An 18,930-nucleotide genomic window follows, 5' to 3' on the forward strand; every position below is an offset into this window, starting at 1 on the left:
TGTGTGTGTGTGTGTGTGTGTGTGTGTGTGTGTGTGTGTGTGTGTGTGTGTGTCTTTGGTCAGCTCCTCCATTTATTCATTCTGGAAAGTCCTACATTTCGTGGGGCGCCGCCTTGTCCTCTCCTTCGCTGGGAAGAGGACACACACTCTGGGTCAGTGGGAAGGAAAACCAACACAATAAAACCCAAGAGCTTGGATACTGCTCAGAGAAAGAAAGAAAGAATGAATGAATGAATGGAAAAGCAGCTCGTGCTGGTGGTGTCCAGGCAGGCAATCCGGGGCGGGGCGCGCGCAGCGCGTTTCCTGGATGCTGGGGGCGCGCAGACGGGGGCGCGCACAGGCTTAACCCCCCCCCCTCCCCTCCCTTGTCTTTCCCTCCTTCCCTCCTTCTTTCCCTCCCTCCCTCCCTCCCTCCCTCGCTCCCTCCCTCTTTCTCTCCTTCATGGCCATGTGCAATTGCAATGAAGGGAGTGGGGAGAGCAGGGGGTCAAAAGCACAGCCCCAGGCAGGGCGGGAGCAGCCCAGACTCTTGCCTGCGCTGCGTGTTGTGTGGGGAGCTCACAATGCGGTGCTGAGGGGAAGGAAGGCGAGCGAGGAGGAGGGCTGGGGGTCTGAGGGGAAGAGGAGGCTGAGCTGGGGGTCTCCCTTGGGTCTGTGGGCGCCTGCCTGAGAGGGATCCCTCAGAAAAGGAGCAGCAGAGGCGAGAAGGAGCTGTGGACGGATTCCTAGGATGTGGTACGTTTTGGGGCTGGGTTTCTGTGTCTTGGTGGGGTGGGGGGTCTTGGGGGTCTTTGGTCTCCTTCGCACACGGGGAGCAGCAGCAGCAGGGGAATGGTCCTCCTCCCTGGTTGGAAGGGGACTGGGAGATGCTGCTGCTGCTTGCTCCTCCGCTGCCATTCTTCCCTTCCTAATCCTCTCCCATCACTTGGGTTGGGTTTGGCAGCAGCAGCAGCAGCAGCGCTCAAAAGGAGCGCAGTGCCCCCGGCGTGAAGGCACACAAATACACACAAACGCACACAAAGACAACGAGGTTGTGGCAGCTGCAAAGTGTGCGGGGGCTCAGAAGTACTGTTCCCCTCCAGGGCTTTAAAGTGCCAAGGTTTCTCTCTCTCTCTCTCTCTCCATCCTTCCTTCCTTTTCTTCCCTTCTCTTCAATAACCTAGTATAAAGGGGAGAGCATCCTCCTCTAAGTTCTTTTATGCCTCTCCTCCGGGGGAATCATGGGCACCGAAGTCTGAGAAAGAGAGTCATCACTGCTTAGATTTCAAGCACTCTTCAAAACACCAGAAAGAAAAACCCAACATTCATTCTAGTGTGTTGGGACCCCTCTGATCTCCTGTCTCTCACACACAGACAACATACACCCCCCTTGCAAGCCCTTCTTGTCATTGTATTGGTGGTTGAATCATTTTATGGCTCGCACTGCACTGTGGTATAAATAAATTTATTTATTTGTTTGTTTACCTCAGGGAGAAAGGAAGGCTGGGGCCAGTTCAAAGAGTTCAATAGACCTGTTTGGAGAAGCGGGCGCTTTCCAAGAATTTAAATGAGGCGTTTCAAAAAATGGCTTTCCAGGACTTTGCTATTAGCTCTCTTTGTTTGCTCAGGCTGACCTTTGAGGAGTTTGCAAAGTGTGTTGAATCTTAAGAGAGAAGTCCATGTTCATCAACAGATTTTTTGGTTGTGCATCCCTGAGTGTTTTTTGTGTGCGAAGCTGGGGATGCGTAGTTTTGCCACAGTAGCCACTCTGAGAATGCTCTAATTAGGACTTATATACTGAAATATTACATTCTTCAAAGTGTTTGCATATTTTTCAACATGGAGCTTTATCACACTAGGCAAGAGCAAGCAAGAAAACGGGAGTTGAACGCAATTTAAAGTACATTCAAATTTAAACCAAACTTGCAAATTCAGTTAGTTTATTACACCAGTTTATCACAAGTGAAATAACACGAAGTTAATCCGAACACAAAGCAGAGAAAGATGGCAGCTTTTTTACTTTTGGGTTGTTCAGAAAGTAGAAAGCTGCTGGTTTTCTCCACTTTGAGTTCGGATTAACTTAGTGTTATTTCACATTAACTGCAACATTGTGTGATAAACTTTGGGCATGTCCAAGTTTTCTTTGGCTTAAATCTAGTTTAACTCCCATTTTCCCCTGGACTCTTGCTAGTGTGATGAACTCCACAGTTAGAAGTGCCTTTTCCTGGAGTCCTCTGGTAATTTACCTTGAAGTAAGCCCCATTGAATTTAATGGGACTTACTTCTGAACATAAGTCATGGGTTACTATTCTATTTCAAGTCCTTGTACGTCCAGCCTGTGTTGACCTGGAAGACATTCCTCTCAGGATAGTTGTTCAGTTTCAAAGACATTACATGGAAGTAAAATTCACAGAAATTAATAGGATTTAGTTGGAAGTAAAATAACACAGGTTTAAGGATTCAGTGAGATTTTTTGTAAAGAAACTGTATGAATGAAATCTAAATTTCTTCTATAGGAAATCTTTGCAGCAAAGTGTTGGGTTTGGGTTTTTTTTAAAGTTCATCTGATTGTTGAGGAATAACTTTGAGTGACAGGAAGCGGGAACTGCTTTCTGGTTTCAAAAATAACATCTTTCTTTTCATGGAAAATACCAGTCACTCCACTAAAATGCCCGAGAGTCTGAAGATGAAATTGTACATGGAAATAGCTGGTACTTAAGTGAGTTGAATCTCCAGAGAAAATTTGATATGATTGGATAGAGTTAAGAATCCATAGAAATATCAGAAAGAGTGTGCAACTCTTTGCAAGAGATCCTCCCTCCAGCTGAAGAAATTGCATGTGTAATTCATGCATGAGTAGCTAGACTACACAATGGAGCAGAGGTGTGGGTGTGTGTATGTGCCTTCAAGTTACCTGCCGATATATATATATATATACCTATATTCCATAGGGTTTTTTTAAGGCAAGGAATACTCAAGAGAGGGTTTTGCCAGTTCCTTCCTCTGAAACACAGCCTACATTACCTGGTATTCATTGGTAGTCTTCCATCCAAGTACTAACCAGGGCTGACCCTGCTTAGCTTCCAAGATCAGATGGGATCTGGTGCTTCTATGGTTTTGGGGCTCTCCTCTAGAAGAGGTAGATGGTGATATATGGATTCTTGGCCATTAGCCGAGACGCTCTGAAAACCTTTTCTTTCTTTTCTGTATTTGTAAAGTTTAATATTCCATGAATTTCAGTAGAAGAGCCTTTGCATTTTGCATCCTTGTTATTTCTGTGTTTGCTATCCTAATTTCATGACATTCCCACGCTTTCTGTCATTTGTTTAAGGTGTCAGACCTTTTGGACTTCAGGTGGATTTAGGGGGAAAGGTTTAAGAGATAATTAAACAGACATAGTGTTTTGTTCGAAATGGCTTCTCCACTCCTTATGTATTTTCTATTCCATTGTTATGAACTGTTGGAGTATTCTACTACCCCTCCAAAAGACCAGACCTGCCCGATGCTGATAGAAAGACTGAAAGGACAAAGGTTTCTCATTTTACAGACCCCATTTTAGATATGTAAATCTTACTAGTCTCTTCCTCACCCTTCCTTGAAACTTTTCTTGTTTTATTCTCTTTGATTTTTGGAAAAAAGAAAGTTAAAAGTACAATAGATGTGGGAGCCAGAGCACATGTACATAACAATAAAGCCAGATCACTAAAGAAATGAGGTAATGCATGGATTATAATTACTATTTTAAAATAGATGTGCTTATGGGACAGCTAGAGCCAAAGATTCTCAGACGTCTAATGATATTATGCAGCATCTGTATGAGGCAGACATATATACAAATTAGAAGAATCATAGAATCATAGAGTTGGAAGAGACCACAAGGGCCATCCAGTCCAACCCCATTCTGCCATGCAGGAAATCACAATCAAAGCATCCCCAACAGATGGCCATCCAGCCTCTGCTTGAAGACCTCCAAGGAAGGAGACTCCACTACACTCTGAGGAAAGAGTGTGTTCCACTGTCGAACAGCCCTTACTCTCAGGAAGTTCCTCCTAATGTTGAGGTAGAATCTCTTTTCCTGCTGAACTTGATCAGTAGTTTGAATGGCTTCTACATTAGAACAAAACCCCGATCTCATAATGTCCTGATAAAAAATAAGAATCCTTGCTCAATACGCTTGCTGTGGGAACCATCATGGCATAGTGGTTTGAGTGTTGGACTCCAATCTGGAGACTAGGGTTCAATTTTAAATTTAAATGTACTACTCCTGATTAAGTTTGGAAGATGTCTGTTGCTCACTCTAGAGCAGCAAAGGTCACATGCAACTATACACAGAGTGTAGTTTGACTCCCAGTTGCAGATACTGACAAAAGGTCAGGGTGATAGATCTCATGTTTCCACAAAACAGGAGATAAATTTCCCTTCATAAAACAAACAAACAAACCCAGCAACAAATTTACCTGCACATCAACTGCACTGGAAATAGTCCTAATTAAAGGTGCATAACTTTAGTTATTCCATGCATGCTTTCTTCAAACTACTCAACTGTCTTGCACCAAAGTTGCACATTTGAGGTGACTAATTTCACTTGGGTCTGCTACTACACAGATGTCAAGTCTTAAACATTACATGTAAGATGGCTGATGGGAGAAACAATAAAATCTTTGGATGCTGGGATCAAGGCAGAAGATCTGCATAGAATCAAAATTTGTAGGATAAACCCCTTACCCCACATAATTTCTTCCCAACTGTGTCTAGTAGTGGAGCCAATGCTGTTATCAAGAGAAAGATGTTCAATTGCACAGTAAATCAATGGCATTATATTTACTTACTTTCATTCTGTTAAAGCTGTTTAGCAATAATGCCAGTTCTATGCAATTGCATGGATATCTGTTGATTCTCCTAGTAAACCCAAAGGGCTAGACACATTTGTTAGTCCCAACTAGAGCAGACCTACTGACACAATGGGAACTTGACAAGTCCACATTTCAGTGGATTTCATTTCTTATACAGTAGTTAGGACTAGCAGTAGGGCAAAGCATAGGCATTTTCCACACCTATCATTCTGGAAGTAATCTTTGAAATAGGACATTTATATTATATTCTATCCATATATGGTCTGTTTTCTCATTTTGGAGGAGTATATGTTTTATTTGTAATTAGCAGGTACTAAGTATGCTGGAACATAAACTCAAGATACAAGGTTCTCTCTTTGTACAGGTTTTTTGTCAAGGGCTGCAAGATTGTATTTTATAGGTTTGTTTCACACATGCATGTTTACTCATTGATCGTATCATTGTGATGACTTCTATGTGTGAACAATCTATCAGTACAAAACCATATGCCGCTTGATATGCAGTACTGTGTATGTGAAGAAAACTCACAAATTAAGCTAAGATGCTAACATCAAATGTACATATGAATCCACCTTTAATGATAGAATTCTTGACTATTGTATGAGACACTCAAATATTAATATTGTTCTAATAGTCTAATACATAGAGGTGTAATGGTGTCTCTCAACATTTTGATGCCAGACTACTAAGTAGTATTAAAACAAGTACATTTTAGCAGACATTTTTAGGACACACTTTTTGGCCTGTAGCAGTTTGCACTGCTTTTCAGTGGAGCAGGTAATCTGCCTGTTATTCATTAATGGTTTAATTTGTTACTATGTGCTGACTCAGAGCAACAAGAGGGGGTCATATGGCATAGGAGGAAGGGTCACATGGGTGGCTGTTTCATGCTGCAGGTGGAAAATGATTTTTCATAATGACCTTTGTGTTTTTAAGATTTTCCAGGGTGTAATATCTGCAGTGACCACATGGGGGAAGCAGAAAGCATTTTCTGCAAATTGCCATAACACATTTATAACAGTAATAGCACCTTGTGAATTATGTGTAACTCACTGAATATCTTTCTGGACTGCAGTAACAGTTGAGTGATCAGAATAAGAAGTAAAATAGTGTTGTTGTTTTTAAAAAAAATCCCCTCTCCAGTAGGATAGGGTACAGTGTAAACAGTGGAATTGGAGTGGAGAGTAGTAATAGAAAAGGAATGTGGTAGATTTGGGTTACACTAGTAAAGAAAGCTGTTTTCATTTTCATTTATGTAGCTGGTACCTGCTAATTGTTCCTCCTCCCTACTCATTTTCTTAAGGAGTTGATGACATACACACTCATATTCTGGCAATAATACTATCCCTTCTTATGGTAGAGCTGATTTGAAGAACTAGTGTTTTATATTTCACTTTGGCATAAGGTCTTGAATGTTGTTTTAACAGGTCATCATGCAATGATTGTTTGCACTATTGCACTATGTATGCACTTTGCCACGGGCTTAGCATTTTTCACCTGTTTCTATAGGCCACACACATTGCAGAAGAGGGGCTAGGAACACTTAATGTGCTTAGATGTGCTTAGTCTGTATCTCCTACCAGCTCTACCTACTTATGCCAGTGTTGAGTGGCACCTCCTAAACTAGAGGGAGGTCCATGAACTCCCCTTCTCTGATACAGAATATGACCCAGGTCTTTTTGCTGCTGAGTAGTAGTGGTCATCCCTTAGAATGATAGTTTTTGTTTTTTAAGTATGTTTGTTAACAATGTATTTCAAAAGTAACAGATGGCAGTGTTGTGTTTATTACTGAGAAGTTTTTTTAAAAGGTAGACTACCTTTTCAAATGAGGTTGAGAGAAGGTGTGGTATAGTGGTTTGGCCAGTGGACTGTGACTTGGAGACCAAGGTTTGAATCCCCACCCCAAGGAAATCCACTGGGTGACCTTAGGAAAATCATATCCTTGCATTGGTTTGCTCTAGGTTCACAGTAAGTCAGAAGTGACTTGGAGGTACACAACAATAACTACTACTACAAAGGTTTGTCATAGGGTTGTCATAGACAGGGGAAATGAAGCCAAACAACAACCACAAATTCAAAGATGGGCTCTTAACTTGCTTAGAGATTATTCTAAAAATATTACATCATAATTGGAAATTCCAGATCTCTTGAGCTATCTTTTTTTTGCCAACTTTTTTTAAAGTAATATTAGACCATACAGCCCACCTACTTTATAAGGAGAAGCTGCATCCTCTATCCCAGGGAAAGAGCCTTCCTATTAATTATTTTAAAAGACCACTTTTATACAATATTGACTTAGAAACATGAAGGAAAAACAGCGACGGGTAGATATTAGAAACAGTTGTGTACTAGGTTTCAAGACCAGCACCAAGTAAATAAGTAGAGTTGTAATTCTAGTTTTAAACAGGGTTTGTTTACTAGCTATTTGGATGGCAAGATATGCTTTGGAAGGTGTAGCACGTTTCTGCACTCATAGTGATGTGGACTTGCTAAACTGCTATCTTTTACATGCATTTTAAAGTCAGAAATTTTCTTCATGCCAAAATTGGCAGCACAACTTGGTATCCTGGGTAAATGTGTGTCTTGTGTCTTGGGGATTTATTATTATTATTATTATTTGTAGACAACATTTAATGTATTATTATTATTATTAACTTTTATTTATAAAGCGCTGTAAATTTACACAGCGCTGTACATACAATCTTTTTAATTGGACGGTTCCCTGCCCTAAGGCTTACAATCTAAAAAGACACGACATAAAAGGAGAAGGGGAAGGGGATGAGGGCCAACAGTTCTTCTCTACCTCTGAGGCCTGGATCAGGGGAGATGGACTGGAGGGAAGACATAGCAATACAGGAAATGATTCAATAAAACAGGCAACAAAGGAACATCAAATAGCAAGTGACAATTATGCAGTGCCTGGGAGCACTTCTCTGAACAGGATGGTCTTCAACTCCGTTTTGAAGCTGGTTAAAGAAGTGATGGCTCTTGCTCGTGGGGGAAGAAGGTTCCAGGAGTGAGGGGCAGCAAGTGAAAAGGAGCGAATTCGAGATGGGGCAGAGGAAATCATGAGCTGGGACATGGTTGCAGAGGGATAATACACAGTGGCATAAAAACAGTAAATGAAATAACATATGCCCATGAATGTTGAGGGCATTAGATAATACGAAATCTGTTGGTAACTCATTTCCCTGATTAGGCTTAGATAGGTGGTGATGTACTCTACATTGTGAAATCTTGAAGAAAAGAAAACCCAAAACATCATTTTCTTTTACTGTGGCTTTGACAAGAAAAGGGGAAAACACAGGAATAGCTATTAGTACTTGCAACCGGTTTTCTTTTGTAGTTCAGTGTAAATACACTGTTTTGTACATATCCAATATACATGAAAGAATGGTGGCAAAGCAACAACTGAAGAGAGATTTACATAAAATGTGGACATTTTGCTTACTATTTCACAAAAGGCTAAAATAGTTTTCCACATGAGTTAATTCATCTTGCAAATAGCATTTGAGGTATCATTTGATCTTTGCCATCTTCAATTATTAAAGATTAACACAACAGCCTATGCAGATTGTTTTCACTAAAAATGATTATGTTAATCATTTTGTTAGGCACAAGAGTATATATAATCAGTGACAACCTTCAATCATGAATCTTTCCTGTTCAGCTTCTACAGTTCTGCAGCATACAGTTGAGCTGGGATTTTCAAGTTTTGTGTAGCTGAACTGGGGGGGGGGGGGGGGGGGGAATAAATGCAATTGAATTCAATGTCTGAAGTTCATTGATTAAATAAATATCCTCCAATTAATTATAGATTTTTAATACAAGTTTGTTGATATATGAATAAGTTAGGCCTCATTAATTTACCTATCCATTATACTGTCAAAGGCTGCGGTTACTTATAGAACTCAGTGGAATTTTACAATTGAGAAGCAGAGGCTCATTCGTTCTGGAAGATGCTTTAGCCAGGATGGTACAATCCGGTTATGATGAACCCTAGTTATCAGTTTCATCATGTAGCAGGCTACATGAAACAAAATAACCAAGATGCAGCCAATAGTAGTGTTTGGGAGAGTGTGAAACTACTTCTGCTCTTCCGGGAAAATGCCATTACAGTCAGTGGATATGTTTACTCCACATCCTCAGTGGCTTCACTGAATGACACAGAATTCTATCCCTCATGGTGCCACATACACTTTGTCCCATGTTACCTCTCTTTCAGTAAGTGAATTATACAATCCCAAAGCAATCCTAAATATAGTAATGATAATGCCATAAATATTTGTCTGGGAAGAAATTAGACTATTAGTGTGCTATTAATGATTGGTGGGAGTCCCAGTCCCACGTCAAATAATCAAGCATAAATTATCTGAATTTTGGAAGCATCTAGCTTTTGTAATGGTTTAAAATTATGTCACCAAAAGAGTAAATTAAATGGATCTGACCAAAGAGAGTCATGCATGTTATTTCCCATTAACCCAATAGCTAATCAGGAGTATAAGCAAGTAAGAGAACGTAGGTCATATATCAAGATAAGCTGGGTATTTCACATTTTGTGTCTTTAGAATTATGAATATAGGGAGCTTTGAACAAGTGAGACTCACAACAAAGTTGGAAAGGTCAGCTTTTCCAGAATCCTTAGAAGAAAAGGAGACTCTCCAGGAGTCTCAGCTTGAATACATGTCAGTTTTGCCAAATGCAGGGATATGGCATTACACACAAGTAAGCAAGTGGTGAAGAGCCATGAGGGTAGGGAAAGTAGAATTTCCTCTATCTCGCTATAGCTAAGCTGTATAATGGTGTGCACAGAATTCATCTATAGCCATTGTCTTTTATCCACACCTCTGAGGTATGAAAATACTGTAGTGTGCTTCTTGAAATGCTTCTCTTAGTTCTGATCATGTTTGCACATCACAGCACACCATAGGATGATGTGTTGATATCTGGCTTGCATGACATGCAAACCCACCACTGCTAGCAAGTTGTGGTTGGGCAGTGACATAACACAATATGATTCTAGAATTTTTTTTTCTGGCTTACAGACTTTTGCTTGTTTTAAAGCATGCCTCGCTGTGATGTTTAAACTTAAAAATAATGGAAAGGCCAACTACTATAAATGGTGAGCGCTAAACACTTGATTGTTGCTCATTTATAATAGAGCTTTTCATGGAGGATGAGGATTGCATATGTAGAATATAACAAAGAATCTGTGGGACAATTCCAATGCATTTCCTATATGGCATGCTGAGTTTCCATAGGAAATGAAATTATTGCAAGTGAAAAGGGGTGAATATGTAGCATGGGTAGTAGACCCCTCTATCACAAGTGCTGTCTCTTATATTCATAATACTACCTAGCTGTTAAATTTGTCTGTTGCAGCTGCTATGCATTAGGGATCACCATATTTCTTTACTCTTTCCACAGGCAACCAGGCAGCCATCTTACATATGCAAAGCAAAGGATTTTCCAGACTTTCAGTTTCATGCAGATCAAACACAATGGTTATTATTATAGTGTGCCTTCAAGTCATTTCTGACTTATTGCAACCTCAATGCAAACCTATCATTGGGTTTTCTTGAGAGAATTTGTTCAGAAGAGGGTTGCCCTTCCCTTTCTCTGAAGTTGAGAGAGTGTGACTTGCCCAAGATCACCCCGTATTCTATGCTTCTGTGTCTAAGCAGGAATTTGAACCCTGGTTTCTCAGTGTCCAACTCCAACATTCTAACCAGTATACCACGTTATATCAATCATAAGTAGTGGAGTCCAATGGAAATCCAATTCTTTCTCTGTGGGGCTGCTTCCTGTTTGTTCTATAAGTGCTTCTATGGCTTTCCACTAGTGTAACAGGTTCAGTAATACCGAGAGTAGTAACGAGATGTAAAGACTGCAGTTTGTCATGCAGCTATCCCAGGTACCAGCAACATCACTAGGGGGTGTGTGGATGTGAACCACACCTGGTGACACCAGGACTGGGGATGCCACTGCCAGGTACAGGGATTCTGCAGACTTAAATTATGATATTATAGCTTTTCACACACAATCTGCAACTAATACTGTTTAATAAAGCTGTGACTATTGCAGCTGCATTTCTGTTCATGTATTGGTAGACAGATTAGGACCCTCCAGTGATGTGGTTGTTAACGCTAACAATTTACTACATTCAGCATTGCTACGTGAGCAGCAAATGTGGTAACCAAGTCAGGAATAATATGGAAAGAATAAGGATAAGTTCCTGTATCACAAAAAAATAAAATAAAACAAACGGTTCTATGGTAGTCATCACCATAGAATTTCCTTACAGATCAATGTTGTGGAACATTTGGCCTTCAGAATGTTTTGGACGACAGCTTCCATAGTCCTTTGTTGTTGGTAGAACTGATGGGAGTTTTAGACTGGAGCATCTGGATGGCCCCTGTCATAAAGTATTTCTAAAATTAGTACTGTGCTGCATGTTTTCTTACTGAAAATTAAAGCTAATAATGAATGCAAAAAATTATTTAGCCAAAGACAACACTTCATTTTCTTATGTTCATTCTTAAAATACACGAGTTTACAAATCCATTTGAAAGCTTAAATATTAAATAAAATAATTCACTCTTTTATTAGGAAAAGTTTTTTATTAGGAAAAGTTTCTTCTTATACTTGCATGGTATTATTTGTTAACTTCCTTTTTTATAATAATCTTAGATGAGTTATGTCTTTTTATAAATAACAATACTGTATGTAAACAGTGACACTTCTGAGTTTAATGTATGTTACTGGAGGCAAATGAACAAGCAAGGTTCTATACATACTATTATGCATTGTTCACAAAACTGTTTCACCTCTAAGGCAATGGCTGCTGGAACTTGCCCATGCCAGATGCTCTGTGAAGCTAATGTGACATAGGAAGCACTGATCCACATAGTCAGCCACATGCTGCAGAGAAAGTGTTCACATCAGCACTGCCAGCCCTCAGGAGATGTAGAACTGGCATCAGGGAGACTTCAGGATGAAAGCACTGATTCATATGATCATACCTGTAGGTACATTATAGCAGACACATGGAGCCCTGACCCAAAGAGGTTGCTTGACAGTAACCATCACATAGGAAAGCAGTCTGAATTCCAAAGCAACCTTGAAAAGGAGATTTTAAAAATCCTATAATATCCAAACAATGATACCTTTATTGGGCCAACCAAAATGCACAACTACATGCTGCAAACCTTCTAAGTCACACTGGCTTCTTCATCAGGCAAACAAGTGAAAAAAATTGAAGATGTTAGTCATAGGCCTGCATTTTCTGTTTCTGGTCTTAGTTCAGATGACAGGGAGGGCTATCTGTAGTCTGGCACCTCTCTGTTTGGCCATAATAAATAATAATAATAAACTTTTTATTTCTATACCGCTTTTCCTTGAGATCAAAGTGGTTCACATACAATAGAATTATATGACACATGTCATGTTACAGTATAACAACAGTTACAACTAGGGTTGCCATAAGTGAGGACCTCCAAACCGGGACAAATGTAGGACAAATGCAGGACAATATTTTCAAATGTAGGACACATTTTATAAAAATGGAGGACACGCAAAAAAAATTGAGGCTTTTTTAGAAATGTTAATATAAATCCATGTTTCTTAGGCATGATCAAAATGGAGGACATTTTGACATTATTCGTAGACAGATCACGGAAATGTACTTCCCTTTCTGGCCACCCCCCTCTCCCCATTCCAAACAGCACATTTGAGCATTGAACATGGCTTTATTTTAACATTGCCTCTTGCATATTTCAGAGGCTTATTCCACAACCAAACCCTTTGGTCAAGGGACTTTGGTTTTTCTTCATTTTGACTTGTTTTGTCTGTATTCCTCCCCACTAAATAAAGGAGACATGAAATGGAGTTAATGGGTACAAGTTGTTAAACAAAAAAGTCTTGTGAGACTCTGTAGGCAAGAGGTGCACCATGTTAAGAACTGCATTAAGCACACTTAGGCTGCTGCCACACTGCTTTCACTCTCATCGCTCCATCCTATGGAATCCTGGGATTGGTAGTTTGTTGTGGTGCCAAGGCTGGGCTTTGAAATCTCAGGCATAAGAGAGGCAAAAGGCTTGGGCTGCATCTACACTGGAGAAATAATCTGGTTTGAGACCACTTTAACTGTCTTGGCTGAATGCTATGGAATTCTGGGAATGGTGGTTTGTTCCAGCACCACAGCAGAATGGCAGTTAACCCCTGGAAAGCTCTCTGACCAAGGTGACCAATGCCCTCACCCCAAAATGTAGGGCACCCAAGCAAAAATATGTAGGACATGGCCAAAAATAAAAGCTAAAAACACCCATGTAATTATAAATCCATGCTTCTTAGCCATGATCCAAATGGAGAACATGTCCTGGAAAAGGAGGAGGATGCCTGGTCACCTTGTCTCTGGTCCAAAATACACTGCAGAAAGAAAACAATGCTGGACTGAAATGCCCAGAGTTCCTCACCAAAGCTGCATCCACACTGAGGAAATAATCCAGTTCGAGAGTGACTTAACTGTCCTGGGTTAGTGCTGGGGAATGCTGGGAACTGTAGTACATTGTGGCCCCAGAGCTATCTCTGACAGGGAGTCCCATAACCCTCCAAACGTAGTTGAACTGCAGTGCCCAGAATTCCTCCCCAGGTGCATCCACACTGAGGAAATGGTCCAGTTTGAGACTGCTCAGTGCTGGGGAATCCTGGGAATTGTAGTCTATTGTGGCCTCAGAGCCATGACTGACAGAGAAGTCTCAATGTCTCCCAAACACTCACATTCCCAGGATTCCCTAGCACTGAGTTAAAGCAGTCTCAAAGTGGGTTATTATTCCTGCAGTGTGTGTGAGAGATATAAAAGCTAGGGACTGGATTCATTTGGAGGATCTCTGTGTCCAAAACACACTGCTTGGACTGCCAGGGCTCAGTGCTATGGAATCCTGGGAATTGTAGTTTATTGTGGCACCAGAGCTCTCTGACAGAGAAGGCCAAATGCCTCACAGACCCCAGAATTCCAGAGCATTGAGCTTTGGCAGTTAAAGGGGTCTCAAAGTGGAGAGGGGGGGGGGAGAGAGAAAAGCCAGGGAGTGTGAATGAGCTCTGAGAGGAGGAGGAGGAGGAGGAGGAGGGAGGGAGCCAAGGGAAGTGGCCAGGACCACCAGAGGAGCCCCTGCTTTCCCTCATCATCGCAGCCTTCTCACTGCTGGCAAGAGGCTCTGCCCCCAGCCAGGCAACGCCTCCATTCAGTCTCCTTTTGTCAAAAGAGCTCTGGTGCCACAAGAAACTACAATTCCCAGAATCCCATAGCACTGAGCCATGGATGTTTAAGGGGGGGGTCAAACTATTTCTGCAGCCTTTGCTACCCCAAAGCCTTCTATTATTTACCAGCAACTTGCAAGGCAAAATTTCTTCCTTCCAAGCCATTGAAAACCAACCCAAGTGGAGGAGGGCTGATTGCTTCTTTCTCATTGGTCAGCTTTGGGAGAAATTTGCATATTACAAGGAAAGGTGTTTATGGCCTCAAAAATGACCCTGTGATAAAGAATTACAACAATACTGAGTGGTAGACATTTAAAAGATGAGGCATTTAGACTCCCAGGGAAACAGGAATGATTGATGGCCTTTTTTTCTTTGCTCACTGTAACGTGAAAGTAATGCCTTTTGCAGGGTATATATACCAAGTGGGCTGGCAATAGCTCTGAGTGGCAGATGTCTTTAAGACCTGCTCTCTAGGCTTAAGTCAGGCAGGGAGGCGGGGAGGGTGGCACACAGCCATGGGGAGGACTGGAGCTGCCTCCACGGCCTTGCTGGGGGGGGGGAGGTCCTGGGGGAGGGGCCAAACCGGGGCAGGACCGTGTGGCCCTGCCCCAAACCAGGAAAGTCCCGCCCCCAGGCGGGATATGGCAAGCCTAGTTACAACAGTCTGATAAAAAGTGTTTAAAAACAGCATATTAAAACAGTCAGGACTATAAAATTTCAAAAAATCTTAATCTAAATGGGGAATACTTTCTCTAGAGAGAATCAGGAGGATATGCTTGCCGGAAGAGGAAGGTTTTCACTGCCTTCTTAAAGGCTTCCAGTGTACCGCTAAGACGAATCTCTTCCAGGAGTGTGTTCCAAAGAGTTGGAGTTATCGCTGTATAAGCTCTTTGGTGAGTTGCTACCAATCTCACCTTGGGGTGTTCAAGTAACAATTTCCCCATTGTTCTGAGAGTGCAGAGCGGATTGTGTAAGGAGAGGTGTTCTCTCAAGTAACTCAGGCTTTAAAGGTGATAACCAACACTTTGTATTGGGCCCGGAAGCAGATTGGCAGCCAGTGCAGAGATTTTAACACGGGTGTTATATGGTCCGACCTAGAGGTTCCCGTGACCAATCTGGCTGCAGCATTTTGGACCAACTGAAGCTTCCGAACCTGGTACAAAGGTAGCCCTATGTAAAGCGCATTACAGAAATCCAAACGAGAGGTTACCAGTGCATGTACTACTGTTTCAAGGTCCTTTCGATCCAGACAGGGGCACAGTTGGCGTATCAGCCGAAGCTGGTACCAAGCACTCCTAGCCATCACATCCACTTGAGATGATAACTGTAGAGATGGGTCCAGTAGTCCTCCCAAACTGCGAACTTTGTCCTTTAGGGGATGTGTAACCCCGTCCAGGACTGGATGACAAATTTCCCTGTCATGCAGTCACTGGTAGATTTTCAAAGTCAAGGAAATTTAATGTCCATTTGCAATTCAAAGAAGATGTTTTCCTTGGAATCCAGAATGCTTCCCTCCTTTGTGAAGCCACAGGCTCCTATGTAGGTAGAAAACACTGAATTTCTCAAGAAGTCTTCATGTTTTGCATCAGAAAAACTGTAAAATTCCTAGGAATTTGTTGAGAAATACTGAGGATTGGAACCCATTATTTTAGATGATTCAGAGTCAGCTGCCAGGAGAAATGACTGTGGGGTACACAGCAGAGGATGCACAAACTAACTTTGGTGGGGTACAGACTGCCCCTTTGGGGCAGCCTGCACCCACACCTTTTTTTGCCGGGTTGGAGGCAGGGCAGCCTCTCTGGCAGCCCCTGCAGCTCCAACCAGCGCTTTTCCAGGCCATGGAGAAGTGGCAAAATGCCGCTTCCCCGTGGCCTGGAAAAGGGGTGTCCTTTGGGCTTCATGCCCCTGGACACCCCAGAAGCTGCAGCCAGAGGAGAAAGGGGCTGCTCGGCCCATTTCTCCCTGGCATCATTCCCACAGCTGTTTTGTGGCTGCGGGAACGAGGCACCCTCCCAGAAGGAGCTCCATTTCAGAGCTCCTTCTAGCACCGCAACATAAGCGGCCTGGGGCAGCACGAACACATCATGCCTGCGCCATGCTGTTTGGACGCGGTGCGGCTGTGATGTCATAATGGTGGTGCCCGTGTACATGTGCACGCTCCCTAACCCTAATGCTGGTGCTGGTACGCCACTTTTTGGCTGGCTTTACTGTGCCACAGAGAACTAAGAAATCACAACCAGTCTGCTACACTGTGTGTGACTTTTAGAGCTGACAGGAGGACCTGGATCACACCTTGTTTCCTTTCCTCCCTTTAACTTAAATATTTATTTTTTGCAGATAGAAGGGGCAGGACTCCCTCACCTCAAGTCTGTAAAGGGTGAATGTCCATGCCATCAAGTAGGCACTACACTGGTTCAGGGTGGGGTGGGGGGAAGAGATACAAGCAAACTACTGTACAAGTTATTTGTAACTTCAAAATACCTTTACTTTTACAAGGTGCTTTTTCAGATCTGTGCACTCCACACAACTATAGGATGAAATAAGCATTTCAGCATGGGGAAGTTTTATTGTGAACTTCTACTGTACTGAGTTTTGTAGGTAATGGATGACTGAACATGAAAGTCTAGCAAATTGTTCTCAGGCTCATGATAGTGATATACTTTCAATGCAGAAATATATACACAGTATTTAAGCCCTACAAATAAAACATCTCTGGCAAATGCATGATTAGCTAAGCCAAGAGATGAGGAAAAGGCTTTGTGTGGTTTGTTCTCCTGAATAAATAATCTGAATTTTATGGGTTTTACAGGTTCAAGTCATAACTTTAATGTTATTTAAATGTAAGGATTTCTTGAGTGTGGCTGGCTGTAATAGTGTATTGATTTTTGAAGATGCAGTAGGTAATTGCAGATACTTGGAAGCTTATTCTCCTTTGGATGCACTTGTACCTTCATAAATGGCAGTCATGCATGCGTGAATCTGAAAAAAATGGGCTACTTCTGGCTAAGACATTTTTCACTGCAGAACCGTATTTGCAGTAAATGAGGGGGGAATCCAAATTAAAATGTTGCATCGGATTGTCTATCAACTGAGTCTGCATGAAAATTCTAGATGAGTCAAAGCTTCATTGTCCACAAAATTAACAGATGTGAAGGGAAATTACATTTTTCAATGAAGCAGTTTCCCTTTGCATCTAATGTCTGTCTGGTAGGAGCTTGAGATGTAGATGAATCAATACATAGCTATTATTATGGTTGTATGTAATAGTAAATAATAACCAATACTATTGCTATGCAGTCTCTATCGGTTCACTGAGACATTTGATGGATCTCTGGCAGATTATCTGTGGGGGTCTGCATGACTGTTGTGTTAGTGCTTTAGTTTGCTTTGTTTTGTTTTCTGGTTTATGTATGTCTATAGTTTATGGTAGCTGCTTGAAATTCTTTCACATTTGGGCCATTCTGTGGACGAATCCTGTACAATTATTTTCTATCATATGTACAGTTAAGCATTTGTTTGCCACTATTTGACAATTTGGGGTTTGTATAAATTGTGATTATATGTCAAACTGATAATCTCACACATTACAGTAGGGTGTGCCTGAGCAATGACCACAGATCCAGGAGTAAAGCATGAAGGAATTCCAAGTAACTGTCTAGTTGAACAGGAGTGATTATGTGAATTGGTACTAAGTTACAGCTTATTTTATATGGAATCAATCATACATGGCAGTAACACCAGGAACCCATTCACACTACATAATTTTAGTGCTACAATTCTTCTTTAACTGCCATGGCTGCATCCGAGGGAATGCTGGTGTTGTAGTTTGGTGAAGTAGTGGAGGAGCATTCTGGCTGGGAATTCTAGAGGCCCCTCCCCAAACTGGCAATTCCAGGTTTCCAGCAGTTAAAGTAGACGCATATAACTTTAATTGTGTAGTGTGAAAGGACCCCTGATTTGTTTCTCAGTAAGGTGGACTGTAATGACTCCTTCAGCATCAGAACTGATCCACAATGTTTATTATGTAATTTCTACATTTGTACAATTTTAATATTGCCATCTCAAATATTTGCAAATTTGGTTTTATTATGGTATGTATAAACTCATTCTGAAGAATGCTGGTCCTTTCTGGCTAAGGCAGCATCGTCCATGCACAAATGTGAAGTACCAGCAGGCTTAGGGTATTATTATTATTATTATTATTATTATTATATCTTACCTGCCTGTCCCCATAGATCAAGGCGGAGAACAACAACAATTAACAGACACACCACATCAATTAAAACACATCAATTTAAAAAGGACATACATACAGTTTAAAAGGACAAAATATACACATATTAAAACAAACCACATTTAAAATTCATCATTTAAGGTTCACAATTTTAAAATCATCTGGATAAAAATCATCTGCTAGAAAAGATTAGTCTTCAATGCTCTTTTAAATTCAGACACTGTATGCAGCTGTTGGGTTTCTTCCGGCAGGTCATTCCATAGTCTAGGGCAGTGATGGCAAACCTATGGCATGCGTGCCAGAGGTGGCACTCAGAGCCCTCTCTGTGGGCACATGTGTCATCGCCCCATCACAAAGTTTGGCAGTTTGTTACTAGAAAGCCAGAGGGACATGGCACTTTGCAATAAATAAGTGGGTTTTGGGTTGCAGTTTGGGCACTCAGCCTCGAAAAGGTTCACCATCACTGGTCTAGGGGCAGCTGAAGAAAAAGTCCTGTGGCTGATAGTTGCCAACTTCACCCTGTCTGACTGGAGTAAATGTCTGCCAGAGGACCTGACAGTATGGGTATGGGATTATATGCGAGGAGGCAATCATGTAATAGCAATA

At 41.5% G+C, this 18,930-nt stretch overlaps 1 protein-coding gene across 3 annotated transcripts in view; it reads left to right on the top strand.

Annotated features, from left to right (window-relative positions):
- Nucleotides 1-468: 468 nt before the first annotated feature.
- ST6GAL2 (ST6 beta-galactoside alpha-2,6-sialyltransferase 2) overlaps nt 469-18,930 on the top strand; it is an 85,776-nt gene continuing 67,314 nt past the window's right edge. For all 3 annotated transcript variants that reach the window (XM_089511375.1, XM_089511372.1, XM_089511373.1), the window contains exon 1: nt 469-735. The gene's annotated coding sequence lies outside the window, so the exon portion shown is untranslated. The remainder of the gene's footprint in view (nt 736-18,930) is intronic.

This window comes from Sceloporus occidentalis, unplaced genomic scaffold (genome assembly GCF_023333645.1).
Source record: "Sceloporus occidentalis isolate IW3139 unplaced genomic scaffold, rSceOcc1.0.p SCAF_2, whole genome shotgun sequence".
Lineage (NCBI taxonomy): Eukaryota > Metazoa > Chordata > Lepidosauria > Squamata > Phrynosomatidae > Sceloporus > Sceloporus occidentalis.